Below are 16,386 nucleotides of genomic sequence, written 5' to 3'. Positions count from 1 at the left end.
ATCAGTGCAATAATCGCGACAAAGGGAGCAGGGACACTTGAAGAACTGTTGCGGCGGTTTCATGGAGTGTGTGATCACACATCGATCGATTTAAGTAGTAGGTATTAGCTAGTAGAGTGGCAACGACCTTGCCACAGTGGATATATCGGTTCCCGTGAGATCACTGAAGATAAGCGCTGTCGGCCGTGGCCGGCACTTGGATGGGTGACCATCCAGCCGCCATGCGCCGTTGCCATTTTTCGGGGTGCACTCAGCCTCGTGATGCTAATTGAGGAGCTACTCGACCGAATAGTAGCGTCTCCGGTCAAAGAAAACCATCATAACGACCGGGAGAGCGGTGTGCTGACCACACGCCCCTCCTAACTGCATCCTCAACTGAGGATGACACGGCGGTCTGATGGTCCCGATGGCCACTTGTGGCCTGAAGACGGAGTGCTTTTTTCATTAGCAAGAAGAACTGCACCCAGCACAACGCCAGTATACAACATTTTTGTGTATGGGCAGTGTTTTCAGTTCAAAAAATTACCGTTTGCATGAAATGTTTCATCAGCTGCTTTTATTAGGGGATTATGGTCCGTGATGTGTGAAGCAATAAAGGATAAAGTTATACTTCAGAAGAACACAACAAGGTATTACATCAATTACACAGAGCTTCTAAGGAACAAGGGGGTTACTTGGGGAAATCAGAGTTTGGACAAAAAGATGTAGTTTCCTTAGGACATTTTCGTGCATTTTTAGGATTATAGAATTTCTATAAGTGGTTTACAACAGAAACAGCTATCACACCCAATTTGTGTTGCTTGACAGGCAATAACGTAATATGGAAGTGGACTGAGAATGTACAAGGCGAATTTGAAGAGTAGAAAGAAGCACTACTACGATGACCAATTTTTGTTTCACAAAGATCCAAACAAAGTTATTAGATTTCATCATACGCTGTAGAAAGCCTTTCGCTGCTATATGCCAGCAAGTTGTTAGAATCGGTAGCAATCTACGTCCCATACAACGACAGATGATCATAGAGCGTGAGAATGCATATCCGAGCGGGAGCTATGTCGTACTGGAGCAGACAAAGAATATGAAACTTGGAGAAAAATGCGTCATTTATGAATGTAGTCTATTGTTAACCAATATGTGGAGGAGAAGTAAATGAACTGGTGTTACTACCAATGATTTAGTACGAGGGTCGATACTTCCTGAGGGTTAATGATTAATACAAAAATGAAGGAACATACCCTATGGTCTGTAGGTTGATCCGAAACTGTGTAAATTAAAAGAAGATTAGGACCACGTAGTTGTCGTGAAAAACAATGTCCTTCACATATAAGTGGTGGTGGTGGTGGTAAGTTCGTGTGGGACCAAACTGCCGAAGTACTTAATGTAACTGAAACTAACACTAAGGACACACACGCCCATTCCCGTGGGAGGACTCGAACCTCCGTGGCAAGTCGTCTCAGACCGCCACGAGGCCACATATAAGTATGGCAAATGGCCTTAGCTAATCTATGTAAATTCAAATGACATCGGATTAATTACTACCGAAATGATATCAAGAAGAATTCGATTACCACACATTTATTTTACAGCGATCTACACTTATGGGAAAAGCTAAACATGACGAACATCTTCATTCATAGCAACTAGATATACATGATATATATTAAACTGCCTCAGTAACGTGTAATGTAAATATGATGGGTTGGAAGAACAGGGAAACACAATATAAAAGACGTGTTACTTCGAGAGATGGTGACTCTCGATTTTAGATTATGTGGCAGAAATAACTGCTTTCCCATGCTATTAATGATAGTTAAGACATGCACCAGAATCAATACGTGCAGCAGGTGATTGAACGAGCAAGTGATGGCAATTAAAGATCCACTGCAACACAAGTTGTGCCCGAATCGCGAAGGAGTTGCAATGGAAAATTAAGAAACATGACTAAGACTGTGAAACAGCCGCAACTTGATTGCAAGGGTCCTGAACTTCACACGGCTCTAATCTGTATTACATTTTAGCATTGCAATGAGAATATAACCATTCTGGCTGCCACCTTGAATTTCGAACGACGACCAAATGCTGTTCATCTATCTCATAAAGACGAAACCGCTGTTCTACGTCGATCTTCGAGTCAGAATCTTCTCTCCACCGGAACAGGTTCTCTACGCTTCTCTCTAAAACCAAAATGTTCTCTGTATCTCTTTCGTTTCTCTAACTTTCGCGCCTCAACAAAACAGTTCTGTCAAAAGTATGCGTCAGCCAACCAGGGCTCGTGCTAATTTTTTCATCTGTTGGAAGAAGGAAAATTTCCACATGACTCCCCACATCTCGTAATCCACGCCACATGTTAGCAGCCAATGAGGTCTCTAGTATTGGCGTTAGCCTATATGAGGAGAATGCTCGTTTCCTTAACGCTTCCCGCGCTTTTTGTAAACATCTTTCGCATAAGTATGTCTGTCGGGGGCGTAACATTTTACTTAACCAGCAGGCTGTCAGCCTTCGAGTGGCTCCAGTATATCGCCTGGTGGCGTAAATGGGCATTAGTTTATAACCCTTCGATACTGGGTTGGAGCCATCGAGACAGCAAGGGACGTGTCTCTACTGTTAATCAGAGGTGTCCAGCTCAGTGCATAATAGTTAGCACATATCTCGACAAACCACAGCCGGGCCTGTGAAGTGATCGTCCTGGGCAGCATCTCTTCTGAATGTGTTATGCGAAGGTGCTGAACTGTCCGAGCGTGACAAGGAGGTCCCCTGGACTAAGAGACACAGGACTCACTTGTGAAACTCAGCCATGGGAACATTACTTAACGTGAACTAAAATCTGTTATTTCAATAAGATCTGACTTGCTTTTTCCCCTATCAGTCAAGAAGAGTATCAAATTGTCTATCTAAATTCTATCGAAAGGAGCTGACTACTTGGGTGGCTGCAATTCTTTCCGCTCTGCTCGTATTGATATTTCTGGTGGTAACCAAACTTAGCTGACTTTTAATTTCAGCAGGCGAATGTCTAAGTCACAATGCAGGTAGTGGAACGCATGCCCGCATCTTCCCATGTTTCTTTCATTAATCTACATCTTTTTTGTCTGCAGTCAGACTGAAATTTTACATTCGTCGGATTAGAAATGAAATGACAACTGCGGGCCCAAATTATCATTTAACTAACATATAAACATAACGAAGACAACGGCATACTTCTTTCTGAGAGGCTGGTTATTTTCTCAAAAGTTTAGCTAGTGACGAAAGCCAGTAGGCAGTTCAGAAAAGCAAAAAGATATGAGAGGGATCTGACGGATCTCTCTCACTTTGTTTAATAATATTAACTATTTAAATGTTTGTATAAACTTCAAACTAGACTGTTGACATTATCCTCGCTGACAGATTCATTAACATGATTTCAGTAACTCCAAAATCAAGCTCATCTTTGATTTAGAATTCTACTGAAGATTGGTAGTCACTGGCCGATTCAACCGATGACTCAGAAATACCCCCTCTGCAGGAAGGCGCGAAACACTGAAGCTAGATGACGAGGGAGTTCGTAACCAGCTTTAATGTGGACAGTATGTGTACGTTACCAGTCCCCGTATCATGCATTCATAAGTGAATTAAAAATGCTTCGGAAAACGTTTACTTCCGAATTCGCACATGTGTGATTTTTGTCATGAAAGTCATGTGTACATAGTTAACGAACTTGAAATGGTGTTCGATATGAGATGACTGGAATCCGCGAACTTAAATTCAAGTATTACCGTTAGACTGGCCGTAAAGAATGATTTTTCTTTGAATTTTCTATTAAACACAAGTTGGCATCCCATTATTTCGAGACTTTCATTAAACTAGCGTTGAGATTTTCCCATTTGCAATTCCATTATTCACAGTCGATTGTATGCTCGTTTGGTGCCACGACAGGCGGAGGAGAAGACCAACTGGGACATGGAGACAACTTCATAAGGCACGAAGTAAGGAAACCTCTCAATAGTAAATTAGGGAACTTGCAGATGTGCTGGACCTTCTCGCTACGAGCTGGTCAACACAGCCCTCCACACGCAGCAATTCGCGAGGGACAACTCGCGCTGCTAGCATGTCGTACGCATTAACGAATCACGGTAGCAACACTTCTTATCTCACTCTAATCAGTTAATTAGTTTGGAAAGGGTAGGAACTGATATAACCTGCAAACTATAAACGAAGTTACAGAAAGCTTCCGCTCTACTTTGACTGAAGCTCTGCTGATAGCACTTTAGATGCAAGCGGAATCGATTTGTTCATTAAGGTTAAAGATTCGAATTCATTGTGTAAGGAGAGTAAAAAATTAGAAACTGAAAAATTAGTTAAAAAAGGAATTCTCTCTCATCGATAATGTCTTTCTAACTCTTAAAAAATATTAGCTATATTACAAGACTGGGAAGAAGGGATACAAATCAATGGATGATGCCCGAACGCTCTTCCGTGCGTGGACGACATTGTAGGTTTGTTTCTGCTCCGTAGGAGGTTCAGTAAAGAAACGAATAATAAACTAATTAGGCGGCAAGGACAGAACCTCAGAACCTCTGTATGAACTAATATATTTTGTAACAGGTTTGCTGAAAATACATCAGACATTAAACTGACTTACTAAATTGCGTAATGTCAATGGAAAGGTGCGGTACATGTGGATAAACGTGAGAAGGAGTAGGGAAACGAATATTTAGGTAAGAGAAACAACATAAGTTAAGGATGTCAAAGGGACTGTTACGAAATTTAGTTCCTGGAGATTGAACGTGTGTCGAACGAACTCTCTGGAATTTAAGTTAGTAATTTATTTGTAGGTTTTCACATTTTGAGCAACTAATGATCAGAAGTAATACAAACATGTGAGTTTAAATAACATACAGAGTGTGTATCCCTTGTTGAGCGAGCATGAAGCTCACAATGTGTGTAGATGTCCGCAGGAACGTTTTCTTGGATACTATAGAGAAAATGGGTCATGGGGATTGTAATGTGGTCACAGGTCAGGTACGCACAAAATAATTTAGTGCAGTTCAATGTGTACCGCATGTCAACAACTTATTAAATATAGTTCATTAAATTTCTTATTATCACACTCACATTATTTCATAATCTTATATGTTTCCTTTTAGAGGAAACATAAGGAATTAATTAAATAATGAACATTATGAGCTTTACTCATTTTACGCAACTGACTAGAGCTGTAAAAAATATTACGTATGGTATGGTATACTGATAATGGAGACCTAAGTCGTGATAGTGTCATTATCGGAAGATTCTAGTTGCTTACGTGAACTCAGACATTAAGTTCCAGTGTTACAGTAATAACCAGTATGTAATGATCTACAAGCAAGAAGGAAAATGGTTACTGAGCAAGTAAAGTGCCCGTAAAACGAGCGAGTCCGGAATGTAAACTAGCTTGTTTCTGCAGATTAACCAGAATGACAAATGCCTTCTAAATCAAAATAACCCCTTCACTAAGTTTACATTTGCCATCGAATTTTAGTCACAGGGGTATATAGGGTGTTACAAAAAGGTACGGCCAAACTTTCAGGAAACATTCCTCACACACAAAGAAAGAAAATATGTTATGTGGACGTGTGTCCGGAAACGCTTACTTTCCATGTTAGAGCTCATTTTATTACTTCTCTTCAAATCACATTAATCATGGAATGGAAACACACAGCAACAGAACGTACCAGCGTGACTTCAAACACTTTGTTACAGGAAATATTCAAAATGTCCTCCGTTAGCGAGGATACATGCATTCACCCTCCGTCGCATGGAATCCCTAATGCGCTGATGCAGCCCTGGAGAATGGCGTATTGTATCACAGCCGTCCACAATACGAGCACGAAGAGTCTCACCATTTGGTACCGGGGTTGCGTAGACAAGAGCTTTCAAATGCCCCCATAAATGAAAGTCAAGAGTGTTGAGGTCAGGAGAGCGTGGAGGCCATGGAATTGATCCGCCTGTACCAATCCATCGGTCACCGAATCTGTTGTTGAGAAGCGTACTAACACTTCGACTGAAATGTGCAGGAGCTCCATCGTGCATGAACCACATGTTGTGTCGTACTTGTAAAGGCACATGCTCTAGCAGCACAGGTAGAGTATCCCGTATGAAATCATGATAACGTGCTCCATTGAGCGTAGGTGGAAGAACATGGGGCCCAATCAAGACATCACCAACAATGCCTGCCCAAACGTTCACAGAAAATCTGTGTTGATGACGGGTTTGCAAAATTGCGTGTGGATTCTCGTCAGCCCACACATGTTGATTGTGAAAATTTACAATTTGATAACGTTGGAATGAAGCCTCATCCGTAAAGAGAACATTTGCACTGAAATGAGGATTGACACATTGTTGGATGAACCATTCTTAGAAGTGTACCCGCGGAGGCCAATCAGCTGCTGATAGTGCCTGCACACGCTGTACATGGTACGGAAACAACTGGTTCTCCCGTAGCACTCTCCATACAGTGACGTGGTCAACGTTACCTTGTACAGCAGCAACTTTTCTGACGCTGACATTAGGGTTATCGTCAACTCCACGAAAAATTGCCTCGTCCATTGCTGGTGTCCTCGTCGTTCTAGGTCTTCCCCAGTCGCGAGTCATAGGCTGGAATGTTCCGTGCTCCCTAAGACGCCCATCAATTGCTTCGAACGTCTTCCAGTCGGGACACCTTCGTTCTGGAAATCTGTCTCGATACAAACGTACCGCACCACGGCTATTGCCCCGTGCTAATCCATACATCAAATGGGCATCTGCCAACTCCGCATTTGGAAACATTGCACTGACTGCAAAACCACGTTCGTGATGAACACTAACCTGTTGATGCTACGTACTGATGTGCTTGATGCTAGTGCATATTTCGTAGTCGCAGTATTTTCTGTCTTTTTCCTCATTCCCCTTGCTAATTATCGAGAGAAATCATGGGTTTTTAATTGATCGTCGACTGCGGGACCTGCACGTGTGTCATAACTTACTTACCGGTCGGTTTTTAATAAAATTCCTATAGAATCGAATCTTCTATAGACATTCTTCTTTCCTGTCTCCTCTTTCATAATGTCGTTTACTTTCTCTTATTTCGTTTTCTTGCTGTTTATAAGAATTACAACTGGTGCATACCTTAGGGTAGATTGTAGCTCAGCAGCACGTGTATCGCTTTTGTGAGCTTGCGGCCGTTGGCTACATATGTTAACTTTAATGCTTGTAATTGGTAACTCTCTGTATTATATATCAAAGTTGTCGATAACGGATTTGTGCCACTGGGTGAATTTTTCGTACTTCCCTCCCGATATCATTTCCAAACCCACAATCACACCCTCCCACAACATGTTAAGTTGCTTACGTTGCGCATAGACAGGCACATAATTGTATATTCGACAGCGTTTAAGATAAATTCATCACAGTAATAGTTCACGGGACATAGGTCAGGAACACGGACTAAACATTTCTTGGAGCTACTTAAATTAACGCATTCTTTAGAGTCACGTCTGACTGTACTGTTGCTGTTGATACTCAGGATACCGGATTTACAAACCTTTATAACATTCACATTGCACTGAAATAAATTATGTTTCTACTAGATGGTTCGGTTCGAATTCGTCAAGATCAATTTGCCCTCATGCGTTACGTTCGTAGCGTTTTTGTTTTGCATGTTGGTTCTAATGGTTCAAATGGCTCTGAGCACTATGGGAATTAACATCAGGTGTCATCAGTCCCCTAGAACTTAGAACAACTTAAACCTAACTAACCTAAGGACATCACACACATCCATGCCCGAGGCAGGATTCGAACCTGCGACCGTAGTGGTCGCGCGGTTCTCGACTGAAGCGCCTAGAAACGCTCGGCCACACCGGCCGGAGCGTGTTGGTACTCTAGCTGCTTTGAGTTTAGTTATCGACTGCCATTTTTTTTATTTGTAGTGCACTGCTGCTATTTGAGTTTACTATTGTCATTTTGTCATTTGGAGATAGTGAGTGAAGCTGTGGACGCTAGAAAATGGAGTGGCAATTGGAGAAATCGGAAAATTTCAGATATGTTCTTCTGTTTTTGTTCAGTAAGAGGATGACAGCAACAGAGACAGCCAGAAGCATTTGTGTCATGTATAGGGGATGATACCGTCGGACATAGCACGGCAATAAAATGGTTTTGTCGTATTAAATATGGATCGTATTGACATTAATGACGCTCCACGTTCAGGAAGACCTTCAGGCTTTGATGAAGATCGTTTGAACGAATTGAACAATGATCCATGGCAGTGTATTGGAGAACTGGCAAATGTCATGAACTGCGATTGTTAAACTATCGTGCGAAATTTGGATGCAGTGGGAAATGTTGAAAAATCGGTAGTATGGGTACCGCATGCTCGAAGCAAAACTCACAAAAATCAGGAGTGCCCACATGTGCGTGGTCGTCATCAATTGGCTCGTGAACGAAATCGACCATTCGTAACCTGTTCGTTACTGGTGACGAGAAATGGTATCTTTATGCTAACATAAGGAAAAGAAAGGAGTGTTTGACACCAAAAAAAACCATCAAGCTCCAGTACAAAGACCCGAGCACATCCACAAAAGAGAACGCTATGCATTTGGTGGAACAATTACGGCGTGTGACCATCACTGTTGTCTTTTACTGTCAACAATTGAGACGTCTTGCATACGAAATCCACGAACGATGACTGAAAGACTGCGTGAAGTGATGCTACTCCACGATAACGCTTGTCCACATTCTCATTGAATGACAAAAAACATTATACTAGAGTTGAGTGGGAAGTCACGCCGCACCTACCATATTGGCCTGATCTTGTACCCCCAGATTTTCACCTTTTCCGCTCTCTGTCGAACAGCCTCCAAGGAACAAATCTTTAACACAGTGTAGCTCGTCAGCAACTGTGAACTGTTCAGAAATTAAGATAATCAGCCTTCCGTTGCAAGGTACAATTTTATTAGTTTACCTAGGTTTCGATGCCAATAATTGTATCTTATTCAGAACAGAAATTAAATTATTTCGACGGCCAAACGTTGGCCGTGTCACAGAATGAAATTAAAACAGAATAAAGATGCATAGTTATAGGATTATGTCTGTCAAATCTAAAAACATTAAGACAAACGTAGATGGAGCTACGCCGGCCAGGAATAAGAGTCACACGTAAGCAACAAGGAAACTACTTATAAAACTACTTAGTTTCCTTGTTGCTTAAGTTTTTGAAACAGATGAAAATCAGATAGGGCGAAGTCGGGAATGCGCGAAAAATGATCGACGACAGTGAACCCAAGGCGTCGGATTATTGCATGTCGCCGAGCTCGTGTGTGTGTGTTCTGGCTTTATCATGCTGAAAAAGAGGGTGATCCATGTGTGGACGAACTCTTCGAATTTCTCACACACCGACGTGGTTATGTTACACACATTGATCACATCAGCTGGATAATGAAGATACCGCAACTAAGAAAAATCTATATTATCCCCATACATTAACATAATACGGTAAGGTGTAACTACAACTGCGACATTTTGTATCGCACGTCTGAGATAAATTTAAGTGCGATGACGTAAGTAGAACTGTCCACACCTAATATATCCTAAAAACAGATTCGTAAGTAGTCATCATGTGAAAAATATTATCACTGATACATGTATTATGACATGCATCACATCCACTCATAACAGATTTTGTTCTCTGTAATAGGTGGCATGTGAAAATGATCAAAGCCGGAAACTAGTCAGCCAGTAAATAAATAGTAGTTCCTGAGTTAAACACTGAAAAACGTTTTTTCTCAAAGAAAGTCTTCTCTTCAAGACGAAAGGATGAATACACTTGGATAACACTTCCTTAAGCACTGGAGAGCAGAGAAAGAAAAAAAAAACTATCTGCATTCTGGACCTCTAGAGCCAACCGACCGTCCTATCATTAACTGTCAATGGCGTTATCCGTTGTGGTATGGAGAGGCATGTGATCAGCACACAGTTCTCTCGGTCGTTGTAGGGTTTCTTGAGCTTGGAGCCGTTACTAATCAGTCATAGCTCCGCATTTGGCCACACGAGTGAGTGCACGCCTCACCAGTGTCCTGACGAAGGAAATATTCCTGGCAGTACAGGGCCGAATACACTCCTGAAAACCGCACTTGGGGAAGGAGTACAGTGTCACAATAACAATGACCTGTGAGCATACCGTGTTAAGCGATTTGGAGGTTAGTACTCGTATGCAACATACTGACTTCCTACATCCTAACACCTGGACGACGATCACATTCGACAATGCTCCTGGGTGCATTACGTGTTCCTGCCCCCTGCCGTATGAGGGTACATCCAGTGAATCCCACCGAGCACCTGTGCGCTGTGTTGGAGAGACGTACTGCAATACGTCAAAATGCACCGTCGACCGTCCAGCAGGTGGAGGAATAGAGTGCCCTACCACAAGAACTGCTTACCAGCTTCGTGGTAAGGCTAGTGGCACGTAGCAGAGCATGCACTGCCGTCCGCTGTGACGACACGCCTCACTAAGAACCATACCCTGCCTTTTTTAACACAAGGGAACAATCGTGAATAGCCGTGAAATGGCTCTGAGCACTATGGGACTTAACATCTAAGGTCATCAGTCCCCTAGAACTTAGAACTACTTAAACCTAACTAACCTAAGGACAACACACACATCCACGCCCGAGGCAGGATTTGAACCTGCGACCGTAGCGGTAGTGCGGTTCCAGACTTAAGCGCCTAGAACCGCTTGGCCACACCGGTCGGCTGAATCGTGGTGACTTCAGAATAATTATTGTCTTTGAATAAAAGTGTCATTCCTTTTCGCCTCACTGCGTATATCTTTCAGTCACTTTCTTTGATACACTGTAGCAGCTCCTCTTACGTATGATCCAAGATTCATCGGACAATATTACTTGGCAGTGAAACGTCATGTGAAAGTTGCTTTCATCCTTAAGTTTTGCAAACCAGTGTATACTACGCAAACCACTTAACGGTGTATGGTGGAGGGGACACCTGGTACCAGTAACATACCCCCGTTACCATTTCCGTTCGCGAATGTTACACAGGAAGAGCGACTGTCTATAAATCTTCGTAAGAGCTCAAAAATCTCTTATTTTATCATTGCGGGCATTGTGCGAGATGTATGTGGGGAATAATACTATGTCAGCCGCCTCTTCATGGAGCATAAGCATACGAATCTTCAACAGTAAAAGTCTCCGCGATGCACAACGGCTATCTTTATCGTCGACCACTGCAGTTTTTTGAGTATGTCCGGGACGCTCTCGCGCTTTCTAAATGACCCCATGTTGAAATGTCCTGCTCTTAGTTGGAATTCACTGTATCTTACATAAATCTAACTTGGTAATGGACTGAGATAATCTGTCCTAAGAATGTTTTACAAGCTACACTCCTGGAAATTGAAATAAGAACACCGTGAATTCATTGTCCCAGGAAGGGGAAACTTTATTGACACATTCCTGGGGTCAGATACATCACATGATCACACTGACAGAACCACAGGCACATAGACACAGGCAACAGAGCATGCACAATGTCGGCACTAGTACAGTGTATATCCACCTTTCGCAGCAATGCAGGCTACTATTCTCCCATGGAGACGATCGTAGAGATGCTGGATGTAGTCCTGTAGAACGGCTTGCCATGCCATTTCCACCTGGCGCCTCAGTTGGACCAGCGTTCGTGCTGGACGTGCAGACCGCGTGAGACGACGCTTCATCCAGTCCCAAACATGCTCAATGCGGGACAGATCCGGAGATCTTGCTGGCCAGGGTAGTTGACTTACACCTTCTAGAGCACGTTGGGTGGCACGGGATACATGCGGACGTGCATTGTCCTGTTGGAACAGCAAGTTCCCTTGCCGGTCTAGGAATGGTAGAACGATGGGTTAGATGACGGTTTGGATGTACCGTGCACTATTCAGTGTCCCCTCGACAATCACCAGTGGTGTACGGCCAGTGTAGGAGATCGCTCCCCACACCATGATGCCGGGTGTTGGCCCTGTGTGCCTCGGTCGTATGCAGTCCTGATTGTGGCGCTCACCTGCACGGCGCCAAACACGCATACGACCATCATTGGCACCAAGGCAGAAGCGACTCTCATCGCTGAAGACGACACGTCTCCATTCGTCCCCTCCATTCACGCCTGTCGCGACACCACTGGAGGCGGGCTGCACGATGTTGGGGCGTGAGCGGATGACGGCCTAACGGTGTGCGGGACCGTAGCCCAGCTTCATGGAGACGGTTGCGAATGGTCCTCGCCGATACCCCAGGAGCAACAGTGTCCCTAATTTGCTGGGAAGTGGCGGTGCGGTCCCCTACGGCACTGCGTAGGATCCTACGTTCTTGGCGTGCATCCGTGCGTCGCTGCGGTCCGGTCCCAGGTCGACGGGCACGTGCAACTTCCGCCGACCACTGGCGACAACATCGATGTACTGTGGAGACCTCACGCCCCACGTGTTGAGCAATTCGGCGGTACGTCCACCCGGCCTCCCGCATGCCCACTATACGCCCTCGCTCAAAGTCCGTCAGCTGCACATACGGTTCACGTCCACGCTGTCGCGGCATGCTACCAGTGTTAAAGACTGCGATGGAGCTCCGTATGCCACGGCAAACTGGCTGACACTGACGGCGGCGGAGCACAAATGCTGCGCAGCTAGCGCCATTCGACGGCCAACACCGCGGTTCCTGGTGTGTCCGCTGTACCGTGCGTGTGATCATTGCTTGTACAGCCCTCTCGCAGTGTCCGGAGCAAGTATGGTGGGTCTGACACACCGGTGTCAATGTGTTCTTTTTTCCATTTCCAGGAGTGTATTTGTTTCATGGATAAAATACAAGTACATTAATTTGGGAAAGAGTGTTTTGTTAGCTATTTCTTTCGTACATAAAATACACGTACATTACTTCCGCTGACTCTCGGCCTGGAATCTGTCTTCTTTAAATTAGTGTTAAGTTGGATTTTCACTTTACATTGCTCCAGATGATTACTCCTACATAATTTACGACTGTAACTGTTTCCAGTGATTTTTCGTCAATAGTGTATCCAAAAAGTAGTAGGTGCCTTCCTCTATTTGGGCACAATACGTTTTATTTGTTTATGTTCAATTGCCTGACCCTGAAACAGTCATAAATTCTGCCTAGTTTTTTGTACATTTCGCCACTGTCATCTATTATAGCAGCCATAACGTTTTACCCTGTAACATTGTGTATAATGTTTATGTATAACCTTCATATGTAACCTTCATGTGTAACCTACTAAGTGTAAACTTCATGTAAAGTCTTCATGTCTGTAACTATCTATGCTGTTATGTTCTAAATGGAGTGTGACTGTAAAACTTTTTAAGTGGAACTCAGTTACTGTAGACTAAAACTTAGCAATTGTAACTTGTTCGTGTGAAAGATTTCTACTGATTACTATTCCTTGCTGTAGCATGTGAAATTGCTGCACTGAAATTATTTCTGCATAACGTAGTGACTGTTTGCTTATTATGTGAAATTTTATTACGTTCTACTAAAAATGGTAATTTGCAATCTGCTCTTTGACTTTAATAAGCAAAGATTAGTTTATCATGAATTTAGCCTCCTCTTTGTAGCTCGGAACGTGCATGATTTGCCTTAAGCATGTTACGGGAACAACAGTGATTACGTCAAAAGGAAAAGCAATCTTACCCGTTACCTCACTTAGCATTCACAGATATGCAATGACAGCGTCCAATCAAGCTGTTATCTCCGGCAATAGTACCCTCTAACAAAACTTGGCCCAAAGACGATCGACGTCAGCTATTCCCAACATAATCTCTGCTCGCCAAAGATATCTACTCCACTCATTTTCGCAGATACAGGATCCTTTCTGGTACTTACATCTTTGCAACAAGAGCTACACCTACCTTTCACAAATAGATAAAAAAATCACAGAAACTACATGCACCTTTCAATGTATACAGTGTGTTCAAAATTTCAATGCCCGAACTGACAGATATTACTCCGTAGCCAACAACAAATATATTTCATAAGGCAACCAAGTATCGGAAACGCATACTGAATGAGCATTAGGCATGTGCAAGTACACGCATATCAAAGCAAGTAACAAAAAAGTACTTCTTCAGACATTGTTACATTACAGTTATTTGAGCTACGTAGTGTAGTGACGTCCTAACGTTCGCATTGAGCCAGAAAACACATCTACTGTTGTAGTGCCCACACTTTCGGCAGTCGGCGCACCGCTCGGGGAGATCCTGTACATTGGCCTGCAAGATACCTCGTCTTCAACCCGATAGACCTTTCTGTCGGGGCCCACATGGAAACCGACATGTATTCTACACTCCTGGAAATTGAAATAAGAACACCGTGAATTCATTGTCCCAGGAAGGGGAAACTTTATTGACACATTTCTGGGGTCAGATACATCACATGATCACACTGACAGAACCACAGGCACATAGACACAGGCAACAGAGCATGCACAATGTCGGCACTAGTACAGTGTATATCCACCTTTCGCAGCAATGCAGGCTGCTATTCTCCCATGGAGACGATCGTAGAGATGCTGGATGTAGCCCTGTGGAACGGCTTGCCATGCCATTTCCACCTGGCGCCTCAGTTGGACCAGCGTTCGTGCTGGACGTGCAGACCGCGTAAGACGACGCTTCATCCAGTCCCAAACATGCTCAATGGGGGACAGATCCGGAGATCTTGCTGGCCAGGGTAGTTGACTTACACCTTCTAGAGCACGTTGGGTGGCACGGGATACATGCGGACGTGCATTGTCCTGTTGGAACAGCAAGTTCCCTTGCCGGTCTAGGAATGGTAGAACGATGGGTTCGATGACGGTTTGGATGTACCGTGCACTATTCAGTGTCCCCTCGACGATCACCAGTGGTGTACGGCCAGTGTAGGAGATCGCTCCCCACACCATGATGCCGGGTGTTGGCCCTGTGTGCCTCGGTCGTATGCAGTCCTGATTGTGGCGCTCACCTGCACGGCGCCAAACACGCATACGACCATCATTGGCACCAAGGCAGAAGCGACTCTCATCGCTGAAGACGACACGTCTCCATTCGTCCCTCCATTCACGCCTGTCGCGACACCACTGGAGGCGGGCTGCACGATGTTGGGGCGTGAGCGGAAGACGGCCTAACGGTGTGCGGGACCGTAGCCCAGCTTCATGGAGACGGTTGCGAATGGTCCTCGCCGATACCCCAGGAGCAACAGTGTCCCTAATTTGCTGGGAAGTGGCGGTGCGGTCCCCTACGGCACTGCGTAGGATCCTACGGTCTTGGCGTGCATCCGTGCGTCGCTGCGGTCCGGTCCCAGGTCGACGGGCACGTGCACCTTCCGCCGACCACTGGCGACAACATCGATGTACTGTGGAGACCTCACGCCCCACGTGTTGAGCAATTCAGCGGTACGTCCACCCGGCCTCCCGCATGCCCACTATACGCCCTCGCTCAAAGTCCGTCAACTGCACATTCGGTTCACGTCCACGCTGTCGCGGCATGCTACCAGTGTTAAAGACTGCGATGGAGCTCCGTATGCCACGGCAAACTGGCTGACACTGACGGCGGCGGTGCACAAATGCTGCGCAGCTAGCGCCATTCGACGGCCAACACCGCGGTTCCTGGTGTGTCCGCTGTGCCGTGCGTGTGATCATTGCTTGTACAGCCCTCTCGCAGTGTCCGGAGCAAGTATGGTGGGTCTGACACACCGGTGTCAATGTGTTCTTTTTTCCATTTCCAGGAGTGTATATCTGTGAATTCAGAAGAGAAATTAGTTGCACGAATTTTTGCAGCGGCCTCACATACACAATAAAGGAATAAAACACATTTAACGTTGAAACTTCCTGGCAGATTAAAACTGTGTGCCCGACCGAGACTCGAACTCGGGACCTTTGCCTTTCGCGGGCAATTGCTCTACCAACTGAGCTACCGAAGCACGACTCACGGCCGCTACCCACAGCTTTACTTCTGCCAGTACCTCGTCTCCTAGCTTCCAAACTTTACAGAAGCTCTCCTGCGAACCTCGCAGAACTAGCACTCCTGAAAGAAAGGATATTGCGGAGACATGGCTTAGCCACAGTCTTCGCAATATCCTTTCTTTCAGGAGTGTTAGTTCTGCAAGGTTCGCAGGAGAGCTTCTGTAAAGTTTGGAAGGTAGGAGACGAGGTACTGGCAGAAGTAAAGCTGTGGGTACCAGCCGTGAGTCGTGCTTTGGTAGCTCAGTTGGTAGAGCACTTGCCCGCGAAAGGCAAATGTCCCGAGTTCGAGTCTCGGTCGGGCACACAGTTTTAATCTGCCAGGAAGTTTCATATCAGCGCACACTCCGCTGCAGAGTGAAAATCTCATTCTGGAAACATTTAACGTTGCTTTATTCTCCGCCGCCACCATCAACTTCCTGAGTA

At 44.7% G+C, this 16,386-nt stretch overlaps 1 non-coding gene across 1 annotated transcript; it reads right to left on the bottom strand.

Moving 5' to 3' along the window:
• Positions 1-15,846: 15,846 nt before the first annotated feature.
• On the bottom strand, positions 15,847-15,921 carry Trnas-cga. The gene has a single exon. It is a non-coding gene; the product is annotated as a tRNA-Ser (tRNA).
• Between the last annotated feature and the right edge of the window lie 465 nt (positions 15,922-16,386).

This window comes from Schistocerca piceifrons, chromosome X (assembly GCF_021461385.2).
Source record: "Schistocerca piceifrons isolate TAMUIC-IGC-003096 chromosome X, iqSchPice1.1, whole genome shotgun sequence".
In the NCBI taxonomy this organism is placed as follows: Eukaryota; Metazoa; Arthropoda; class Insecta; order Orthoptera; family Acrididae; genus Schistocerca; species Schistocerca piceifrons.
This window is presented reverse-complemented; position numbering and strand designations above follow the sequence as displayed.